The 25,137-nt window shown below is 41.4% G+C and overlaps 1 protein-coding gene across 1 annotated transcript in view; it reads left to right on the forward strand.

The window, feature by feature from the left end:
- The window catches only part of PARD3 (par-3 family cell polarity regulator), a 697,528-nt gene that overhangs the window by 166,332 nt on the left and 506,059 nt on the right, over window positions 1-25,137 (forward strand).

A 25,137-nucleotide genomic window follows, 5' to 3' on the forward strand; every position in this document is an offset into this window, starting at 1 on the left:
CAGATACCTCTCAAGTGGTGTGTGGGTGTGAATGTGAGAAAGAAATGTGACAATTGTGCATAGAGGTCTGTTTATTTATTTATATGTTTGAATATTTATGAGCTGCTTATTCTGTTCCAAAAGACTCAAGAAAAGATAGGATAAATCAATACAGAAAAACGGTGGGATCCCCCTCCCCCTGTTCCAGCAAATGAAATCTCCCCCATTTTGCCAATGTGAATAAGAGTAGTGAAACTTTCCCCCCTGGATTATGATTTTGATTATGATTATTTGGTGTGAGTGGAATGTCTGTATTGAGTACATCCATTCTTCTGCATTTGCTGAAATTGTTCATATTTATATCTGTATAAGTGCACTGTATATCTGCACAAGCACATACATGCTTCCATAAGTAGACATGCCTGTTCAGAGCAAGAGTGGGTATAAAATATTGTTCTTCAGTTAGAATTTGCAAAGCACCTTGTGAAACATAACATCATCACAGATAGCAGTGCTGTATAGTAAATAGTACGAATAACACATAGATGTTTTAAACGTGAGATCACAACATAAATGTTTCTGTTTTGTTCATTCTGCTTATACATAGGATGTGTAGAACTTGCACTGTGAATACAGTTAAGGGGAAGATTAGCTGTGAAAATTTTGATTTAATTTGCGGCGACCTCCCGGAGGGCTTTCTCTGTTGTTGCCCCAGGCTCTGGAACGGCCTGCCGGATGAGATCCGTCAATTAACATCTTTGGACAGCTTCAAAAAGGCTGTCAAGACGGATCTCTTCAGGCAGGCCTTCCCAGATTGAAATATCCCGGCCTCAGGATCTCAGGATTTCCCCCCTCCTCAGTAATACTGTCTCCAAAGCCCCCTTTCTTTAGAACTGAAGTTGCAGTGGTTTATTGGTTGGTATTTTTTGTTTAATTTATTGTTATTTTAATTAGTTATTGTGGTTTTAAATTAGATATGTTGTTTAATAACTTTTTAAGGGGGGAAGATGTGGAAATCTATCTTTTTATTGTAAGAACAAAGCAATCTAGGAAACAGATTTTGGCATCTGAAAACTGTTCATATATCCTTTAAAATTATTTCTTCCAGCCTCAGAAAGGAAGGGGGGGGGGCAATTGAAACCTCATAGAAAACAGTGTGAAATAATATTATAATCAAATAAAGGCATGCTATAGTCCTCTCAAGCCAGGTTAAAACAATTGTGCCCTTTCATATGTTATTTGAGCGACAGTCCCTACATCAGCTCTAGCCAGCTAGCCAATGGTGAGGGATTATGGAGCTGCCAATCCAAAAACACTGGAGGGTCGGAACTTGTCAACCCTGTGTGAAAGGACCTGCCTTATAGCCTTGTAGGTTATCTTTTACCTTTTCCTTACAGGGCGTTCCTGATCATTTACATCTGCCCTTGTTTACCTTTTTCAACACTCTCCCTGCGTGTTACAAGGGCTAAGGTCCCAAGAGTCTTCCACAATAAATTCAATATCTTAGGTGGTGTGCTTATCTTTGTTTATATGTCTATATTCACTCCGACACGACACATCTCTTCTAATAAACAGTAATTTTATTGAATAAAATTATTTAAATAATATTTAGGAAGAAGTAGCCTAGGTAGTTTAATCAAACTAAGGGCTCTACAGACCACCCCAATTTCAGAGTCAGATCAGGGCCACGGCAACTATATGCCGCAGGCAATCTGGCGCTTTGCCAGCTCTGAAAGAAAACCACAAAATGCCATCTTTTAGAGCTGGCAAAAAGTTGGCCTTTTTCCCACGGCAAGCGGCTTTTTGACCTTCTTTGGTGCAGTGCATCTCAAACACTGTGCCAAAGAAACAGCATGATGCCGCCGTGTGCAGTCACTACGCCCCCACTCCAGCTGATGCCAGCGTTTAGTGCGGTCTGTTTAGCCCCTTACATTATATTATGGTTACTTATATAATAGTTGCAGGATTGTCACAAGTTTCTCTGTACTAACTTAAGTTACACTTTCTCTCCTAATCACGAATCCTTATTGAGACCCTTTGAATCTCTTTCTCTCTCTCTCTCTCTCTCTCTCTCTCTCTCTTCTCGCCCTTGTCAGAATACCTCCTGAATCTTCTTACGGCCTATCAGTCCTTATCTGACTTTACTCAAGAACTCTCATGGAGAACTCTCTCAGGGCCTGAACGATAGCCAAATAAGCTGTTTCGAGTCACTTGGAGGTATGCTGTTTAAATGACAGCAATATCTTAAGAGGCCAGAGCTGCACACAGCTGTGCTCTGTCCTTGGACGAAGTGTGGCATTGGCCTGGTTTCTGGCTCTTAGGCTGTTGGTGCATCGCTTTAAAGCATGCCCTCCAAAGTGACCCGAAGCGCTTTTTTTGGGCTGTCTGTTCAGCCACAGTCACTCATTCCTGCTTTTTATACCTTTTTCCCCTGCAGCTCCTCCCTCACCCAGTCTGCCTGAATGTGACTGGCTGCCCAGTGACTCCACCATGCCTAGATCTAAATCTTTTTATCAGCAGACCGCAAATGCTATGTGTTCTGTTATATATTAGACAGTCTGAAGATCATGCTGAAGAACAATCCAAAGTAAAATGATACCACAAATACTTGCTCATCTTCGGTCTGCATGAAGTTTTTTTTCTAGACACATATAGAATTGATCAGTATATTACTATCCAAATAGAGATGAAAACCTGCAACACTGATACTGTCTGCAACAATTCAATCCCACAACCTACAGGTGAAACAACACTGCGAGACGCAGGCACAGCCTCTTCTCATCATCCCCCCTGAGCATAGAAAAAAACCTGCGCTCCCCATTTTCCAGGGCACAAATTTGAGAATGCACAAGAGATAACTTCCATGGGAAAGAGGGAATCACCTTATCCCTGTTCCCTGCTGACAGAAGCTGTTCCTAGTGACATGACATGCTGGATTCCAGCCTAAACACCACCCGATTTATGGGTGGAAACGGACTTTTTAAAAAAAACACCAGTATATTTGTTTATTTTGTGAATATGCTCTCTCGGCCAACATGATGCACTAAGAGATGAAAAGCTCTGGGTCCACCTAATGAAAAGCAAACACAATAGAACTGATTATGGAAAGTACAACCTCATTTAAAACGCATGCATTAAAAGCAGCAATAAACACATTTTAAAAGCGGAAGATCACCATTAAAGCGCATGGAAGAGGGCAATGTTAAAACAGAATTTCAAAAGGTATCCTGAGAGTAAAAAAAAAAAAAAAAAAAGTAACCTGATGATGATGTTGATGATGGCGACAGTGACAAACAACTTTGAAACTATAATCTACCACTCAAGAAAATTGAAAGGCCGGCTCTGCACGCTCTAAGGAGTTTTGAAGTCAAAGGCTTTCACTGTGCCATAGTTTTTGGTGGTGGGATTTTCCAGGCTATTTGGCCATGTTCTGGAAGCGTTTTATTCCTTGTTTCACTTGCATGTGTGCCTGGCATCGTCAGCGGGTGATACCCTCTGAAGATGCCAGCCAGAAGATGTAGGGCGAAACATAGGACTAGATAGACTTCCAGACCACGGCCCCATAGCCAGCGAAAACCCTCCAAAACTATAAGGAATTTCATTACCTGGTGTATTCAGAACAGGTAATTAGTGATAAATAGACAGTAAGTAAAACAACAACAACATTTGACAGACAACGTGCTCAGCGGTTACAATGTTTGACTAAGACTGGGAAGACCAAGTTTCAATATCTATTCAGACCTGAAACTCCCTCAAATGTCTGGCCAATCTCTAGTTTCTGCTTAGCCCAATTTACAGGGCCTCTTCTGATGATAGTTAAAGGGAATGCGGGAAAGCGAAGTGTCTTCATGGAGGGAAGGTGGACTATGAAAACAGGTCAGCCCTCCATTTTCATGGGGAACCGTCTGGACCACCCTCGAAAATTGAAGTTTGCAGATATTCAAGCCCATAGGCTTGAATGGGGGGACGCCTGCCCGTAGTGGCTATTGGCACACACCTTGGTGTGTGCCCCCCTTTAAACCCCCCCGTTTGCTTCTCAAGTTAAGCGAGGGTCTCGGGAACTGAAAATCCACACAAATGGAGGGGCAACTGTAAAAAGAAATACATAATCTGCTATAAGATTCTGTGAATACTGGACACCTACAGCCACAAGGGAACTAGACTGGCACATGCAAAGAAATATCAAATTCCTTAGTAATAGTAACAGGTTCTCAAAACCACATGCGTTAATAAAGATCCTTTAGTTACCATAAATTTCCATGAAGAAAGTGAAGAAAAGCTTTGCAGTAGGAAGACAGCCATGTGATTTCTCTACATACCCCTGGGAAGTCATATTTGTCATTTTGCTGTCCTCTTGGAAATGCAAAAATTAGATTGAGGTTCTTGTTAAGAACAGAGAGAATTCCATTTCTCTACTAATGGAACCATTCCTGAACCTACAAGATACTGGTCACATTTTTTATATATATAAATTTTATTGAAAGCTTAGAAAGCGTACAGTAAACATAATGAACAGGGTCCTACACATTTACATACAAAACACAATCGGCATACAATCCAACAATATACATCAGTAAACATTGGGCAAAAAAACCCACAATATTCAATAGAGCATAAGTACACAAATGGCAAGATATAACAAAGAAAAAAAGATGAGAGAAGAAAAAAAGAAAAATGCAGAAAGACACAAAAATAGAAATAACAAATGACTTCTTGGTCACATTTGTGTGACAACTACGCAGTGTTTTATGTTATCCATAGTTTTTCATTTTATTTTATTCACCACAAAACAGAGACCATTTTGGTCTGTTCTGTCTCACCTTCTGTCATTTGCTGTTTCAGGATTGACAGCTGGAGAAAAAGGCCATGGACAATTGATATTTCTTGGCTGGGATGGGCCCACAAACTTATGAGTTCTAATTGCTGTGTGCAGCTGGTGGCACAAAACATTGTTTGCCTCCAAGGATGGAGAAAGGGGAGATTTTACAAAACTACAGAGTGCATATCCACCAAGGTTTCAGTGCATCTTATCCAGATTTTTTTTCCCCCTTGGTAAGAGCAAAAAATCTATTATAATTTTTAATAACTAAATGCTTTCTGGTTTTAATGGTAATGAAATAGTCTTTGACTGCTTGAAAGCATTTAGACTCTTAATGCTGCTATGGGGGCAGCGTCGGAATAATATGATCATATTCAGTAGAATGCCTGCAAGACTTTTTTGGAGTATGTTAATGTATGTTTATTACCATGTTCATTAGCTCAACACATATTGTAGTCATTTTGATTCCTCAACCACCGGCAAATCTTTTAAAACTACTTGTCAAGGAAAAAATAAAGATCACTCATGTTTGGCCATTGTAACTTGTGGTTAATATCAAATTAAGCACCATGCACTCAATATTAAGGCTGTTAAAAAAACAGTACCACCTTGTTTCCTGATAATGTCCTGGCTTTAAACAAGACAAAACTGGAACGTCTGAATTGTATGTGTTCATAAGCTCATACTTACACGGCTGCTTCACTATTGCCCTACACTTCACATGTAAATCAAGTTCAAACTGACAAAGTTTCTTACATTGTAGTTTACATTTTAATAAGTCAATTATGTTTAGTACATAAAACTGAACATGTTCTAATAAAAGTACTGCAGTTACTCGACCTCCAAAAGAAGGAGACTCCACCCATACTCCAAGGGATTGTGTTCCACATCTAACAGATCTTACTGTCGGAAGTTCCTCCTAATGTTGAGGTGGGAATCTCTTTTCCTGGAGCTTGTATCCATTGTTCCGGTCCTATTCTCTGGGCCGCAGAGAGAAAAACAAGCTTGCTTCCTTCTCAATATGACACCCTTCAAATTTTAAACAAGCTATCATTCACCTCTTAACTTTCTCTTCTAAAAAAGTTAGCATATTGACTGCTGTTGGATCAGGAATGGCAGTTGAAGACATCTTCTGAAGGTTTTTATCACCCAGACTGCTTTACTTGTGCTACAAATATTTCCATTCATACAATTCAGTCCATGTTGCTTGCAAGAGAATTTTTTCAAAATCTAACCAACTATTTAATGATTACCATATACATTTTCACATAGCTCATGTGTAGACACATTCAAGGTTGGTTAGCACCTGAATCTTCTTCCTGATGTATATGCTTCAGCTGATGCATTAAAATTCGTCAGTTCTCTCCAGGACAGATTGGGAAACAAACTTGATACATTTATAGTTTGTGAAAGTTACAATAATCTGAAACTGTCATTTCATTAACAGTCCTGACTTTTATCTGAACCTATTATTCAAACAGTGTTCAGCGATTTAAAAGTAAACACCACATCTAGAAGACACACTGATACCCAAACTGCTATCACTAAACATGCCAAATACTTTACAAAAGCAGTCTGTATGCTTGTATACAGCGAAACAGTTTTATTTAGTTCTGCTTCTCCTTACAGTGTATCTGAGAAAAACAGTGTGGGGGTTCGTCCCTTCTCTTCAAATATCCACTGCTAATCTGACCCACCCCAAAGAAACTCTGCTATATAAGTATCTTCATTAGACCATTTCCGAATGAAAAAGACAAGCAGATTTCAGTTGAATTTGATTGTTGACATGTGTGTGACGTCACAGCCGTTGCTGATAAATGTTGGGTAGCTTGGGAAAAATATTAAGAATGTCAGAAAAGCTATGTGATTTGGCCCAGGAAACCTCAAGGCCCAGGTTTTCTGTAACAATCAGACAACCTGGAGGCTCATGAGCAGTATCCCATTCACTTCTATTTCCCATAACGCTCATTAAAGTGCCATGCTGCCCTGATCTTTGGAACGTATACAGTGAACATGAATGTCAACTATTTGATGGCCTTATGCACCCAGAATATGTCTAGCATTCCCCTTTAAGCTAATTTGGTCATTATCAAGACATCTTGTAATAATGAAAATAATTTTCACTAGCTACAATTATCGCTGAGTTAATGAGCATCTAATTATATATTAACACATATTCCAAAAAAAGGCTTGCAGCATTTTATTAAATGCTGATCTTTTTTTTTTCCCAGGCCTCACTTCCACAGCTCTTTTAAGTTTGTATTAATGCAAATGTTTTCCAGCATCCAAAAGGACTACGGTATATATTAGAGCCATTGTGGATTTTTGGGTTGGAAATTGGTATGTTCTTGTTTTTCCTTTCTCAGCTCCTCCATTTTTCCTTTTCTGATATTCATTTGTAGTTGTGAGCTTGATGCAGGTTTACCATATTGTCTGTTTCATTGATCTGTTAAGCCTCTCTTATATCCTTTTTTCCACTGAGGAGCAAGAGCAAGGTGTGGTTGGTGGTTGGTTGGTTGGTTGTTTTTGTTTAGGGGCCTTGGTACTCGCAGGTCTCCCAGTCCTCAAAAATAGCCTGAGGAGAGCATCCCTACTTTAACTCCAACACCTTTGAATTTACAGGAATGAACATAAAACAGCAAGAATGCAAATACAAAACTTGAAACTCTCATTATTAATTAATTCACTTATAAGAAGATATGCCCATCACTATACATCTCCTGGGCCAGTGGCGTTAGCAAGGCAGTTCTTTGTAACATGAAAAAATCCTCCACATTCTGACGGCCTCAAAGAAACAAGCTGAGTTAATGCCAAGGTGTTGACTGCCTCTTTGCACACTTCAGCTATGCCTGCCTTAGGATTTCCGCGGAAGACAGAAATGTAGTTTTCAAATTGGGTACATTGTGTGGCATGTGTTAATAAAGTAACATAATTACAAAAACCACGAGATGTGGTAATCTGCATTCTATAAAAGGGCAGAAGAAACATAAAACAAAAAAATGAAAAGGCTTGTAACCCAAAATTGGTCTTAAAATGACATGAAGTCACTATTGTTATAGTGTTTGTTTCTATATCTAATGTAATAAAAAATAAAAAAGAGATCGGGTTGGGACATAATACTCCCCGCTAAACAAACTTGCAATCAAATTAACACTTGTCAGCAGTTAAAACTCATTTTCTCCCCTGTGTGGAGGTGAATGCACAGAACAGATTGATAATTCCCATTGAGAGTGTGGCTAGTGTTTCTAAGCAACCTTCCTCCATCCATCTTCCGTGACAAAAACAAGAAAGAGAGTCTGAACTGCAGTCTGATGGAGCTATGAATACTAATGAAAAACCACAAGCAGAATGCTTTGAACTGACTTCTGAACCAAGAATGGATGCCAGACTTTGTTCCCCTTTTTTTAAATAGGTGTAAGATGGACCATAATTAACTAGCTATGAAACCTAACCAGTAGGGAGTTTATTTTCACGCTTCCTCAAATGTTAATTATTCCCATCTGTCAATGAATCTGTCCTATGAGGAATGACTAAGGAGCTGGGGTGTTTACCGGAGACGGAAGGTTAAGAGGTGATATGATAGCCCTGTTTAAATACTTGAAGGGATGGGGAGCTGACTTGTTTTCTGCTGCTCAGAGAATAGGACCTAGAGCAATGGATGTAAGCTCACAGGAAAAGAGATTCCACCTCAAACATTAGGAGGAACTCCTGACAGTTAGGCTGTTCAAACAGTAGAACACGACTTCCTGAGGGTGTTGTAGTGGAGTCTCCCTCCTGGAGTCTTTAAGCAGGGGCTGGAGGCCATCTGTCGGGGATGCTTTGACTGAGAGTTCCGCATGGCAGGGGGTTGGACTGGATGGCTCTGCAATCTCTTCCAACACTATGATTCTACGATTCAGTTCAACCTGTGTACCAAACTGCTTGGAACTGATTTTCACCGATTTCCTTCACAATAGTTGTGTCCTCAGGGGATTCCCCAATCTATTTTCAAGGAGGGTAAGTAACTTGTCAAATGATAGAGTAGGAAACTCAAGCTTGGAATTAATCTGACCCTTGACCTCCCCAAATTGGAATTCCTTCTCCCATATGATACTTTCCTTTCCTTCTCCTAAGCCTAACTACAGTCAGTATGAGCTTTAAACCAAATGTCTGCCTTTTTTTTCTTGACCCCATCCATTCTGGGATGGCCAAGAACCTCTGTAAAGAATCATTGTCCTGTGGAGGTTAGAGTTTCCATGTTCTAGCTTTAAAGCATCTGGGGTCCATAAATGGTTTGAGCATATTAAGAGATGTAGCATATTGGCAGAGATTCTATCTAACAATCAGGAACTCAAACTTAGTTCTTCCATGAATCACCTAAGCACCCTTAGGAATATCTCGCTCATCTTTGTTGTTGTGTGCCTTCAAGTTGTTAGCAACTTATGGTGACCCTAAGGCAACCTACCATGGGTTCTTGACAAGTTTTTTCAGAAGGGGTCTACCACTGCCATCCTTTGAGGTGGAGAAAGTGTAATTGCCCAGGTCACCCTGGGCTTCCATGGCCAAGCGGGGATTCAAACTTAAGTCTCTTCAGGGTCCTAGTTCAATGTCTCAAACCACTATACCAGTCTGTTGTCCCTCTTTTCATCATCTACCTAATTGTAATACATCTGAATAATATCTTTAATCTTAGGGAGGGGAGAATAATAATACTGTCTATTCCACGGATTGTTGTAAAACTTGTGCATTTGTGTGTGCACTTTCAAATCACCTGCTGACTTATGATGACCTCATGATTTATGGGGTTTCGTAAGCAAAGAACACTCTGCAATAGTTTGCCATTGCCCTTCTCTGAAATATAGCAACAGTACCTAGATTTCTAGCCAACAATACCTAGGCGGTCCCCCATCCAAGTACTGTCCAGGTGAAACCTAGGCATAGCTCCAATATCAGACCGGATCTTTGCCTCTAGGGCATCTAGTTCTGTACAATTGCAGATTTAGAGTCAATGCAATACGAAGCACTCTGGGCTCATAAAAGGTGTACACAAATATTAATACTGTCTATGAAACAATTCTGGGATTTGATCTAAAGTGTTCAATAGAAACTGTTACTACTTTTACCTCTCACTGCCCTCTCATTTCACACAACCACAACTCTTCATACAAAAAACCCGTGAAAAATGGCTTACAATACAGCAAGCCTATATGAAATAAGGATTATACTGCTTCTTTTTTTAGCCTATGTATATATCCATATGATCCTGAAAAAGAATCCAGTGGGAGAGATGTCTTCCAATATTGCAGTCCCATAAACCATAGATCCTTTTGCTTACTTGCGACTTCCTCCCAGCCCCTGCCCCCAAAAACAAAAAGAGAAGTTCCAAGTAAGCAAACTGCTCAAAATATTGCAGTCCCATAAGCCATGCTCATCAACACCTAATGATTTTATTCTCTAGGGATAGCTTTGATAATCGGGCTATAAATCATCCACCCCACTCAAGACAATGTGTTGCTTGCTTCATCGAATGCTCACAAGCAGGAGAGATATAAATGTAGCTTCTGAAGCCCCTCTTAATTCATACTTACTATAATGCAGGAAAAACAAATGCAACAACTGCATCGATACACACACACACACACACCACACCACAAAGCTCTGAAGAAGAACAAAATATATTTGTAAAACGATCAATTAATACTTTAATACAATAAAACAAGGGATTCATAGGGAAGTCAGCTTGTGTATTGCACAGAAGGCAACTATTAAATAATTCTGTTGTTGTTTGCAGTAATGGTCGGCTCAGTCTGTTGCACAACTATGGAATCTTCACAGACATTTAATCTGAGAAACCCTTTTCAGGATGCAAAATAGGCAGATCACCATCCAGTGTAAGTGAGAAAAATGGAATGCTATCAGTTACGCTCATGCAGGGTCTTACAAAGGAATATGTTTTTTTTCACGTGTCTTACATACATTCAGCTATACAGCTGCTTGAAAATCCACAGGCATTTCTGAACCCAATTTTCTCTGATTTGCCATTTTTGTACACAATTGTCAACTATTTATTGACCAACACTTGCATCACAAATTCAGACCTACACAGAACGGATATTCTGCATTAGACGCGAGACTCAATAAGGTGGTACACAAAAAATGAGGACCAATTATATTTTCCCCAATCTGAAGTATATGGACTTACTTACTAAGGCCTGTTACAGACAGCCCAAAAATAAGCTGCTTGAGTCACAGTGGAGGTTGGTGTTTTCAATGTGCATGTGTCCTAAGATCGAGACACCACACCAAGCCACACCAGTCCTTAGGGCTGGAGCGTGGCTTTGGTGAGACTTCTGGACTCTAGGACGCATGCATCATTGAAACACCATACCTCCCACTGTGACTCGAAGCAGCTTTATTTTGGCTGTCGTAACAGGCCTAACTAATTTCCCAGAACAGGAACTCAAGGCCACTTGGAAAAATCAAAACAGATATATCATAAGTACATACCATAAAAATATACAAAGTATTAAAAATGTTCAAACAGTAAACAGAACAAACAGCAACATAAAGCATATCCGCTTAAAAAAGACATAAAAATACCACACACACTTTAAAAAATATTTTCCTTAGAAACAGTGTGAAGGAGCAACACATGAAGACTTGCGTTGAGGTGCCAGGAGATAGGGAAGTCATGTGGAAATCAATCCAAACTAAAATGCTAGTACCACCTAGTATGAAGGTCAAAAATTGGTCACTACCAATCCTGCAGCTACAGATTTGTACTTGACTTTGATCCAAGAAAGACCTGAAGTAGTTCTCAACTTGAAGCCATTTCCTTTCTACTTCAGTTCCCTACATGCCTCAAAACTTCTCACACAACTGCACTCTTGTGAAAACTGATCTTGAAGGACTTTATTAAATCCTCTCTCAAAGTTTCTCTCTTCGTAGCCACTGTAGATCGAAATCAGATACTGAGCAAGGGAGCCTCATGCGTATGTTCCAATTAGGATCTAATCAACAACCGCTGCTTCATACAATTTGATTTAGAGTGGCTGCAAAGAGATGGCAAAAAAGGCTTACTACTAGCAAAATGATCATGAGACTTAGCAAATGAACAGTGGATTTTTCCCCCTCAGAAAATCAAATTCTAGTGCTCTGAACACATTCTCCCATTACTAACTGAAATTTGCTAAAAGAATTTCAACTCTTTTATTTGTGAATTTAGTGTAAGAAAAAAAGTATCATTTTCCATATCATTGAAGAACAAATATGTTTTCTATGAACAATTTACTGTTCATCTAAGCCTCATCATATTATAGCTTTTTACACACAGAGGCGAAATCCTCTTGACTTATGCCCCACTAGAGGTAAGCGCCACTGAGCCAATGTTGAACTAGTAAGTCAACACTATTACAGTGGATCCTTGTTATCGCTGGGGTTTGGTTCCAAGATCCCCGTGTATAACAAAATCCGTGTATGCTCAAGTCCCATTAGTATAATGACCATAGCAAAATGGTTTGTCCCTAATAAAAATGGAACACTCACGGTAAATTTATACTTTTTTGAACATTTTCACAACCGTGTATGCTTGAATCCGTGTATAAAAAATCAGTATATAAGAAGGGCGACTGTAAATTGATTCAATAGTTTTAGCTAACATTAGAAGTTAGGCCAAATACGCCTTCTACCAACACTCTCAAAACAAAGCTGACTAGTCCAAAACTCATGAACAGAAATTCCATATTGCCCATAGAAGTTTCCAGCTCCTGAGGCAGATTGTTGCAAGCTAGCAGGAGTGGTCTCTTCTCAACCTGTTGGGTTCTGCATTTAGAATATAGTCTGGGGGGGACTGTGTGCAACACACACCTGTACCATCACCTGTCCACATGGTGGACACCATGAATTCCTAGGGTTTCTTTGGCGGGAAGAAATAGTAAGCGGTGGCATTCCTACATCCCTCCATTAAAACACAACCTGCAGCAGCACCTAGTATTCATGGGTGGTCTTCCATCCAAGAAACTAACCAGCTGATCCTGCTTAGCTTCAAAGGTCAGACAGGATCAGGTGCTTTTAGGGTATTCAGGCAACAGTAACATGTAAACTTCTGACGATTCTTCTAAAATTATTGCTTACTCTGAAAATACGGATTGGGGGTGGGTCATTTGAGCATGGACGTCATTATCCATTGGGGTCATTTTTGTTTTGTATGTGTCATTTTAAAAAGAAATTCAAGAGCTTATGTAACACTGGGCGTCCACCTTAAGACAAGAGCTAAAAACACTCAGACCCAGAGCCCATATACTGTACAGTGAGGAGATCTCTGGATCTTCACTCCTCACTGTATTTGGTGAGGAAACACCATAGAGTCTGGAAAAGGCACAAGTGGCCATTTACACGGGATCTGGGACCCAAAATTTTGATGGCTGTCAAAGTAAAAGGAAGGCATGGCCCTTGGAGTCACTGGCAGTCATCCAAGCCATGGTTGTTGCCTGTTCCTGGTCACTACAACAAGATGCCAAATAAACAGGATACACTTTTCCAGTATATGTGACCCTTTATCAATTAATCTAGCTACCAGAATTGAGGCCAGGGGTTTGTCCTAGTTCCGGGTGGCCATGCGGATGGCAAAAATATGGGACAGTCATATCCCATAATATCAACGACAGCATCATGCACATAAGCACATCAGTGCTCCATGTGCACATATAATATAGGGTTGGTGTTCTGCAGTGGTCAGTCCATGGATCATCACCTCACTGATTGAACAGTCCCCTGGATAAAATGTCAAGGCCAACGTACAACAGAATAGTTATTCTGTCCAAGTCATGACACAGGAAAAGTCTGTGTCAAAAGGAGACATCTTAACGAGGACCTCCAAAAGTCAAGTCTGTGGGACACCTGTGTCATGTTTGCTAGGAGAAGGTTCTGTTACTAGCCCTGGGATGGAGCACTGTTATAGCAATGGGCCCATGAGCTGAGCCAAGCCGCCCTCTCTTTTCTCACTAACACGAATTTCTTTGAAGCTATAAAGTTTATCATAACTAAAGAACAGGATCTGATAAACTGATAAACAATATCATTATCAATTGAACTTGTCCTAGTTAAATATATTTTCTCACCCCTGTAACTGTTAAACAAACATAAATGTTCCCTTTTTAATCATTTCATTCTCATTTCTGATTCTATTGGTATTAATACTGAAAATGCTGTTTCGTGAATAAATCAGAGACCCCAAGATAGTGGGTAGCCTTAACAAAGTGAGTGAGTGGGAAGAATCTATGTGCGGCACAATCAACTTCATATTTCCCTATGTACCTAATATGTACCAAATACACTGAAGCACAATCTCTTATTCGAGTCCTCCATCAGACACTAATTCCTATTTATAATACACCTGTTGTGTATCATTTGTCATCACCAATTTAGATGCTAAAAAACCCTCAAGCACTGATACCACATAAAATCACAGAATGCTTCGAGCTTAGAAAACATTAATTCTATTCCCAAAGCTAAATTACATTTCACCATTTCTGTCAATAGGCTTGGATGAAACATTGAGATGATTAATGCTTTATCAAGACTGCACACAGGCTGGGGGAAAAAACAAGGTGCCAATTAGGATGTACCACTAGAGCCCTGTTTTCTGAGCAGGTAAAAACCCTGATAGAGTTATCACTAGCACCAGTACCATTATTCTGACAAAGTTTAAAACACTTATTTGAAACTACATTCCTCTAGTCAATTCAAAATGTGAAGATTAAGATAGGATGCTGAAAATTCCTGGCTTTGCTGACTCCATCTCTAAAGTGTACAGAACCTACAGTGCATCCCAGGACAAAGGAAAGGTGTATTATTGCACACCTCTGAGTTCACTGAATGAGCACAAACCTTCTGATTCCTAGTCAAAAGAATTCAGCGAAATAGTTGTGGTAATCTGCAATATCAGTATGCAAATGGATCTTCTAGCACTTTAGGACTAACTGTGAAAGAAGTTGTAGCATGAGGCTTTTGTAGAGCTGGCCTACGTCTTCAGATGGAGGGAAGATCGAACGACCTTTATAATCAAGTCTATGAAAGCCTTTGCTTCAATGTCTTCAGCGACAGTTAGTCTCAAAGGTCATCCTTACCGGGAACGATATGGACTCCACCTTGCCCTGAACATATTCCATGAGCACCAGTCAAATCCCATTCCCTCATAGAAACTTTGATTCATCAATTTATACTAATTCATTAATGTATATGATTTTCATATTGCTTTTTCTGTTTTATGTATTTAAGTAACTGGACTTCAAGGTTTTGTTTTTAAAGAAATAGCAGAAATTCCCAAATAAGTAATGAATTAAAGTTAAGAACAGAAAAGAAAAGAGGAAGCTACAAAGAAAAGAATCTGTATGCAACCTCCCCTGACTCTGCCTGGAGTGGTGAAATTCACTGGAAGTTCCCCTGAGATCTGCCAGTAGAATTGCGGCATAAACAACAAGTCATGTGGATGTTCATTTGAGAGAACATGTCTGGGATCACATGGAAAAAGTCACAATTTTTTTATACACAGAAAATAATGAGCTAGAAGGAACAGCCATTTTTATCACCAAGATAACTGCCAAACCTTACCATACAATAATAACAATACTATGCTCCTTTGAAATGGAAAACAAACACCCTAAGAAAGCTGACACAATAACTTCACATATATTTTTTAATAAGAATAAATAATAACTTGCAGAGACTATGCTTTCCCATCCCACTGGGTTCCCTAATCTTTCTCTTTTTAAGTTCCCAACGGCTTTCTTTTGAAACCATTAGAGCTTCAAAAACAGATGCCCAAAGCTTATTTATACTACAATACCGCCCAGAATGAAATAAACTTTTTATGACCTGAAATTTGAGCTTTTAACACCATCTTGTGCTTTTTGAAAATATATGCTGACTTCTTAATCACAAAGAGAGTACAGTCTTTGAAAGGGACTTATCTGCCATTAGGTTACGTATTAGTGGCATTATGTAAAATGATTATATGTTTATTTAATTAACAACCCACTTACATGGCAGTTCATGTAGCCTGTCTCACCATTAATCATGATGTGAAACCTGCGCACAAGAGCGGGTAGTAATCACCGGCTTACACAATAGGAACTTTATGGTTCTGTTTTGTCTCCATTTCAGTTATCAGATCCCCATCACTTTGCAGCCAGGAAGAACATTTAGACAGTAGGGCAATACTAAAGTGGCATGGTTTAGAGAGGAACCCAATCACCATCACCAATGTTATTTCTACAGAAAAAGACTGAAACAGCCTTCAAGTCATTTCCAAGTTCTGGCAACCCTAAGGCCAAACCTATCACCAGGTTTTCTTGCCAAGCTTTTCAAGTTGAATGTTGCCCTGCCTTCCTGGGGCTGCGTGAGTATGACTTGCCCAAGGTCCACCTAAGCAGGGATTCACAACCCACAGTCTCTCCAGCATGTTAGTACAAACACTCAAACCCATTAAACCACACTAGCACTCACATTTTATATACTGTATTCACCCCGAACAGTATCCTCAGCACATTAACAACGAATAAACACCTAATGGTGCACCCCGTAGAACACCGTGATGGAGTTTTCTTGGCAAGGTTTTGTGCAGAGGGGTTTGCCATTGCCTTCCCCTGAGGCTGAGAGCATGTGGTGTGCCCACGGTAACCAAAGGGTTCCATCACTGAGCAGAGAGATTCAGAGTGTAGTCCAACACCCAAACCTCTACACCACACTGGCTCTCACTGGACAAATGGCCTATTCAATATTTTTCAAGTAGTTTTCTTTAGGTTCACAGAAAACACTGTATGTGTGCATGTGAACACCTGTATTCCTATTCTTTCTGCTAAATTCATGATAAATCGCATCCTTTCAGACTCTGCAGAGATGTAAATGCAATCTGTGGCCACACTCGCTCCCTCAAAGCTGTATCTGAAGCCCTCAAGAAAGACTCCTCAAAATTGAGCAAAAAACAAACACCATATCCACTAAATCTTGTCTGAGGCTGTAATCTGGAGAGACAGCTGTTTTAGGCCCAGAAAAGGTTCCCCTTCCTCAAATTCAGGACGTAGCTAGGATTTAGGAAGGGGGGGGGGGGGGTCCAGACTAAGTCACATTATAATGGGGCTTGCGTGCGGTGGCGCGCAGCAGCACACACCATTCATTTTCTATGGAAGGGGGGGGGTCCGACCCCCAGATCCCCCCCCCCACGGCTACATCCCTGTCAAATTGGAAGCAAAATACAGTAGTTCCCAGGGATCCAAAAATTGGCTAAATGACTTTTCGCCCCAAGGGGAATTGGTTTAAAGAAGTTTTAAAGTAATTAAAACTGAGGGCATGCAGAAGAAGTTGTGGTCCCTAAGGGTGTAGCAAAGTCTGCCGCTTTGGGGTCCCATGGGAGGGGAACAATTTGGTTCCCAGCCCCCTGCCATTGCCTAACATTGCTCTAGAAGAATTTCCAGCACAATAGCTTCCTAGACAGACAACCCAGAGTCAGTTCCATGCAAAAGTGATCCAGCCACTAACTACAGACCACGTTCCATGCAACAGCTTTGCAAAGTTCGAGTATCTTGTCACTCACTGGAGATACTATTGGTACATAAGAAATGTCTAGGCTGGTAGAAAAACCAATACAGAGCACATTGCCTATAGCTCCAAATTGTTCATCTGTATCTACGAAGGATTAAAAAGCCAAGCAAATACATCCACTCCATAATTATAGACCGCAGTCACTTTTCCAATTACTAAACAACTTCAATAAGGTGTGGCATGACATTGCATTGCTTACAATCTCGTGGGTCACGCTATAACTGAAGTACAAAGGAACCCCTGGTTCGGCTATATAACTGGTTCCTCGCATCTACCACTAAAAAAGCCTTGAATAAGTGAAAATACTCAGTGACACTGACATAAGGCAAGCTTCCCATAGCAGACACAGGAGATATAACGCATTACGTTGGATAAAACAACAAACTAAAGGACTTGTTTTTCTAAAATTATTTTAAAATGTAGGAAAACAATACCCCACAGATTTTAATAAGCTAGAATTAATTCCCAGCAGTATGATTAGTCTCCACTAAGGAACTGTGCTGGCATCCACCAGGCTCCTTGAAAATGACTGACATGGTGACACTACTTCATCATGCAACAGATGTAAATGCTTCTTGCTAACATTCTTCTCCTATTTCATCAGATTCCTTTAATTTTTTTTCCGGAACTTGGATTCCTTAGCCCTTCATAGTTGAATTCTACAAGGGTTTCACTCCTGAAGACTAAGACCTGCCAGCAAAAAGGATTAAACACTATTGCACATACACTCTGTACAATAAAGGTCCTACGACTGCCCCCCAAGCCATACATCTGCCTGCCAACTGGACACTGGCCATTTGCAAGGTTATTTTACTGTAGGTGCAACCACAGTAGCTGAAGTCCATTGCCTTGATTTGCTCTATTCCACCTATTAGCCTGCCAATTCAACAGAGGACAGAATAGGCTAACACAGATGATGGAGAGAAGATAAAAATGTGTGGACAATCAAGGCGTGAATGTCAGGTCTACTTATATCAGACAGTGAAGTTCCTGCTTAAAGTAATATTATTCATACAATGTTCCATGGGTGGGCGAAGGTACAGACATGGGGAATCAGTATACAACATTATTCCAGGGTGGATCTACCAGGGTAGGATCTAGGGTAGGAAATTCCAGAGTAGGGCCCTTTTGCCACAAAGCCCATCTACTCCACCAATTCCATCCCACATACGACAGTTTCCCTCTGGCATGACATGAGTTCAACTGGACTTCTCCTGCCCAGGCTCTCCCACCAACCACCACATATTTTCACCCAGTTTTGAATGTAGTATATATCCATTGGACTAGCAACCAATGAAAAGAAAGCCTCTGGAAGGATAAAGGAAGTTCAATCCTATTTGTAACCTAAGAGTGTATGCTTGGCTGTTACAGGCACGTGTTGCCAATTTCGCGACTTTCCCACGAACACGGGGACTTTTCAGGCGCTTTTCGTCGTGATTCCGCGCCTTGCTCTAATCCAGTGCCTTTTCCGTGCCTTTGGCCACGTTTCAGCTGCAGCCTGCTGCAGAGCAACCAAAACCTTTGGAGTTGTAACAGTTTTCAGCCAAGACGGGCTGGAGAAAACTCTCTCTCTCTCTCTCTCTAATGACTCCCTCTGAGAGCCTGGACGGAGCAAGCCCAACCAACCCCAATGTTTGGAGTTCGCCAATCAGAGAGAGGACAGGTGATTGCCCCCCCCTCCGTCATTCTCAGGCTCCAGGGGCAAAAAATGCTGGAGAGAGCAGGGAGTGAGGGGTCTTGGCTGGCTTAATCCCAATTGCCTGGGTTTCCAAGTAAGACATAAGTTTTAGGTACACAAAGGCAATACTTGACAATGGTATCATGGCTTGATGTTGTGGACTTTGGTCTGCCTGAGAGTGACATTTGAATTTCTGAATTCCTGAGCTTGGGCAGAGTGCCCCAAGCCTACCTCTCACGGGTTGTTGTTGTACTGTGAGGCCATTTGGGTCTGTGAGATGTGAATGCGATGTCCCTGAGTGTGTGTGTGTTAGTGATTAAATCTGCCTCTGAGCATGGGGAGCACCTGGTCAGTTGGCACCTCTGTGCCCTGTCTTCCAAGAATTGGTTTGTGGCTCTCTTGTTCGTCCCTTTTCCTTGCCATCCATACTGCAGAAATAATCCAGTTTGGCACTGCTTCTAACTGCAAGGCTCCCTGCGATGATGGGATTCTGGGCCCAACCACCAAGCCCCAGAATTCCATGCATGGAGCCCTGGCTGCCAGTAAAAGCACGTGTTTCAACATGTCACAACAAACTACAATTCCCCGGATTCCCTGGTTTGACAAGGGAATTGGCTCCACGCTTCCAGATCACAGCCCCCAGAGAATGAGTCTACAGGAATCAGGTTGCCAGTTTTAGTCCACTTCTTCAGCTGCATTTGGATTTAATAATGATAATAATAATGGGATGATGATGATGAGATATAGATCGTCTGTAGCACCTTTGAGTCTCACTGAAAGAAAAGTTGGCAGCATGCGTTTCCTAGACTTACAGCGTATTTCCTCAGATGCATGGGAACTGTAGTTCATTGTGGCACCAGAGCTCTTTCTCACACAAACTACAATCCCAGGGTTCCCTAGCACTGAGCCCAGGGCCGTTAAAGCGGTCTCAAACTGGATTATTTCTGCGTATGGATTGGACCTTGAGCATTTTTAATAACGAAGTCCCAAACACTGCCAGAAATAATCCAGTTTTGGACCGCTTTAACTCACCTGGCTCAGTGCTAGGGAATCCTGGGAATGTGTAGTTATTGTGGCACCAGGCTCTTTCTCATAAAACTACACTTCCCAGGGTTCCCTAGCACTGAGCCAGGGCAGTTTAAGCAGTCTCAAACTGGATTATTTCTGCAGTGTGTCTTGGACCCCAACTCAGGCTGCATCTTCACTCCAGACTCCAGAGACAATTCCCGGATTCCCTAGTACTGAGCCCAGGGCAACTAAAAGGGTTCAAACTGGATGTTATTTCTGCAGTGTGTGTGCATCTGAACACATTTCTATTTGGCACAAAGCTTCCTGAACTCCTTCATGTTCAAAATAAATATCTTAAAGGACGAAAGATTTTTGTTTGGTTCAATGGTGGTGTTTGAGAGTTGAAATAACTTACAATTATTTTATTCACTTATATTTACGTTTATTTGCAAAACATCTGCCATTTAACATTATGGGAATTTTCCGGGAATTGTGACTGAATTCCGTGTGATCTGGGGGGATTCAGCGGGTTTTGGACAGACATTTCCCGGAATTATCTTCGAGGCTTGTTGGCAACACTGGTTACAGGAAATTATAAGTATTAGATTAAGAAATTCTAAATAACATGAGATCAGGTTAACTGAAAGATGGCCTCCCAGCGATATCTTCCTATCTTAACAATAAGTCTTCTCAGCTCCTCTCACAGGCTTCTTTTCACATACTCTCACCCCATTTATTGGCAGGAGTATGTTTTCAATAATGGCATGTGATTATGGAACAACTCTACCAAAAGGTTTTCAGGGCACCAGATTTGTTTACTTTTCAGTGCTCAGTGTCTGCTCCCATCTTTTGTTTGCCTCTCATCTTTTAAACAATTGATGTTTATTATCTGGCCCTCATTCTCATCCCTTGGTCCTTTATAGTTTAATTTCATTTGTTCATTGAGCCATAGAGAACCTGCATTTTGGCCAATCATACACCATTGGATCTGGATAAATAAACAGGATCCTGAATTAGGTGGAACAATGTTTTAGTCCCAGAGCTTGAAATATATTGCAGATTAAAAACTTTCACAATGTCTCAGGCCACTGTAGAAGCATTTTCTTCCCAGAAACTGGCCTGATTGAGGAGGGCTGTTTCCTGATCTTAGGAGACCATGGGTGGTATAGAGCTTGGCTGATCGAAAAATTACTCACCAACATAATTATTAAACATCATTTTTTTCCTAGGGTATTGTTCTGTGGATCTGCCCAATGCTGCCCAGTGTCTCTTTAACTTGCTCACATCTGTAAGAGAAAACACTGGCAACAGTGTTAATACAGTTGTACAGTGCAAAACCCTGACCAGAATCCTGTTGATGCCTTCTGCTGGCATAGATCCCATTGGGCACATGGTTGTGACTTGTGCTCTTTTAGGATGTTGGGCAGGAAGGCCTCCTAATAACTATTGTGGAAGTGGTATTACTCTGACTTAGTGCAAAGGAGACCCTACTACAGCCAAACAATCCACATGACATACACAGCTTGCAACGCACAGTAAGTGTATCTTGAGTAGGGTGCCATATCCCGCCGGGGGGCGGGACATCCGGTTTGGCGGTTGCCAACCCGGTCCCGGTCTGGTTTGGCGCCCAAACCGACGGCCCCGCCCACCGCGGCCACCTAAGCCCCCGTGGCGGCCCAAGGCCTTACTGAGGCCTGGGAAGGCTTCACGGTTGGAGCTCCAGCCGCGAGAGACACTCCCTCCCGGGCTCCGACCGCGGGGTCCTCAAGGCCTCCGCGAGCCAGGGAGGAGACGGAGCCGCTTCCCACTGCGGTGATCGCCACGATGAGGGCAGCCCCCGCCTCTTTCCTGGCCTGGGAACCAGCTGAGGCTTCCTCCCAGACCGGGAGGAGAGCAGGATGCTTCCCCTTGCGGCGATCGCGCGATGAGGGGCGGCCCCCGGCCTCCTTCCCAGCCTGGGAGCCGGCCTAGGCTCCCTCCCCGCTGGGCGGAGGAGGAGGAAGCCTGGCACCGCGGCGATCGCCGCGATGCCAGGCTCCCCCCCCCCCGCGCCTTCTTGGCCTGGGAGCCGGCCTAGGCCCCTCCAGGCCGGGAGGAGGAGGAGGAAGCCTGACACCGCGGCGATCGCCGCAGTGCCAGGCTTCCCCCCTGCCCTTCCCGGCCTGGGAGCCGCCTAGGCTCTCTCCCAGGCCGGGGGAGGAGCGGAGGCGGACAAGGTTTAAAAATCTAGGACTTTTTTTTTTATTTCCTAGCCAGGAATGAAAAAAAAAAGTCCTACATTTTCAAACCTTGTCCTACATTTGTCCCGGTTTCGAGATCCTCCATTATGGCAACCTAATTGAGGGTAGCTATATTGCATAATTTTACACTCTGCAACCAGTGAACAGAATCCTCGACCATTACACATCCCAGTACAGTGTGACACCTCTGTAATAAAGATAAAATAGATTGTTGCTCTTATCTATCAGTCAAACTCCTTTTCCCACGCTCTGGCTTCACTCCTCTCTATATACCACACCGTGCAGCCAACACTGTGCAATCCGATCAATAGACCAGAAACCCGTGTAGAAATTACTGCTCTAGTATGTGACATTGCCAGAGGACCGATGACAGGAGTTCTCTTCACGTCTGATTAAGTAGCGGAAGGGGGGTGGGGGGAGCAAAGACACATTGGCACAAGGGAAAAAAAATCAATTGGACACCAGCTCTTCTAAACACGAGGAACTAAGGACTGGTATAGAAATGCTACCACAGATCATAGAGATGTATTATAAAGTTAGAAACCAGGTGAGAAATTATTTCTGGGAGGGGTTCATGTGGTGAAAAGTTCTCTTTTTAAATTGCTTTTTGCGAATCAAGTCTGCAGATCTCGAACTGCTCTTCCTCTCCATTGTGCAGCCTACAAACAAGTATAAGATTGTGCAGTCATTCTATCATGATGTGTTGCTCATATACTGCTTGGCTTACATTAACATGGCCCAGCACAGAAGGAAGCAACACCAAGGGACGTCCATAAGTGGGTTCCGAAACACAAATTTATGCAAAACACAGAAAGAAATCAGCTTCCAGAAGCTCAAAGATGGCCTTTCATCAGGGAATCTATGATTAACAGCTATACCGTTATAATCACATGTACGATTTAAATTATGATGGAAAGTAATGGCAAAAATGAACAAAATATGATCTTGCCTACTAGAAACAAGCAACATTTCTAGCTATTATGGTAAACACCGTTGTTACCTTGCATCATCCAAACAACCTTTCCACAAGGAAAAAATTCAACCTTATCCTCAGCCCCCACAGCTTTGGAACTCCCCCTGCCTGACAAGCTCCGCGTTGTCACTCCCTAGATGTATTCAGAGGAATTTGACGACCTTCCTATTCCGCCACGCTTTTCCCCATGTGCCTTAATGTTATCTGCTTTATCTCCCTTGATGAGTATACTATTCAATCCCGCTATTGTTATAGTTTTAATGTTTTGTAGATCATTGGTTTTAGATGCTGTTATAGTTTTTAATGCTATGGGTGGGTTGGTTTGCACATTGTTGGGGATATTGTTGTTTATATGTTTGTTGCATTTTTGTTGGAAACTGCTATGATCTACACAGAATAGCAGTATATAAATAACATATTATTCTTATATTATTATTATTAGATTATTATTATTATTATGTTTATTATTATTTACCTGTTTTTCACCGTTCCAGATCCCTATACACATGCAACGGTACTGTGGATATACTTACCGTATTTCAGATCTCCATGTGAGTGTGCTTTTGGAGCCTGGACCAATTAGTCTTTCAGAGAACTCCCCGGTTCTAGCAAACTGTACTTCACAAAAGTAGCTTTTGTCTAGTTCTGGTGCACACATATTTGGGGGCCTTCTCCTCCTACAGAAGAAGATAATAAGGTAGATATGTGGCCTGTAATGTACCACTTTAAAGAAACCTATCCACAGAAATGACTAAATTTATTAGTCAGTGTGGTGTAGTGGTTTGAGCGTTGGACTATGGACTCTGGAGACCAGGTTCACATCCCGGCTCCGCCATGAAAACCTGCTTGGTGGCCTTGGCCATGCCACACTCTTTCAACGTCGGAGGATTGGCAATGGCAAACCCCCTCTGAAGAAGCATTTTGTTGTTATTTTTTTATTATTACATTTTTTTATAGAGCACTGAAAGCTTTACACAGAGCTTTACAAAGTAAAACAAAATAAAAAGATAAAAGCCTGCCTACAGCATACCATCTAACCATTAATGAAGAGATATAAAATTAATAAAATATATTATACTAAAATTACACAATAGGATAAAAAAGTGCAATTTAATACAAATAATTGATGATAAAAATCATAAAATCATGATTATCAAGATGAGAGTTTGATAGGCTTCCCTGAACAGAGTTGCCTTCAATTTGGAATTAACGTAATCTTGAGAGATGGTGCAGGTCTGCAAGTTCATGGGAAGGCGATTTCAAGAAAGTGGGAGCGGCGAGGGAGAAGCAGCGGGATTTGAGCAGGGGCAAAAATCTTGGTTGATTCCACCAGCCCCTTGAATGCAGAGCACGGCAGAAAGGTAGGGGGAAAACAATGCAGACAAGTATTGAGAGCAAACCATGGAGGGCTTTGAAAGTTAGTAATAAAAGCTTATAACGGATTCTGAACGGAGTCAGGCCAGTGAAGGGATCCAAACAGAAAGTGACCTGTGATAATTGTGGGCTGGAAAAAATAATCCTGTTGGCTGAGTGTATTGCACTGATGTCAAGAGACCAAGAGGGAAGCCCAGTCAACAGAAGATTACAATAATCCAGGTGAGAAACGACCAAAGCATGAACCAATGTTTTAGCAGTAAAAACTGAAAGAAAAAGGTTCTCGCTAAGTATAAAGAAAGAATCGACACAACTTGGGGCATGGCCGGATCTGCGGAACGGAATTAAAGGGAAATAATAATAATAATCATCATAATAATAATATCATAATAAAATTTTTATTTATATACCGTCCTTGTGGCGAACCCAATCCGGGCAGTTTACAACATTAAAATTAAACAATACAGCAAAGAAAAACAAATATATT

This window comes from Sceloporus undulatus, chromosome 6 (assembly GCF_019175285.1).
Source record: "Sceloporus undulatus isolate JIND9_A2432 ecotype Alabama chromosome 6, SceUnd_v1.1, whole genome shotgun sequence".
Lineage (NCBI taxonomy): Eukaryota > Metazoa > Chordata > Lepidosauria > Squamata > Phrynosomatidae > Sceloporus > Sceloporus undulatus.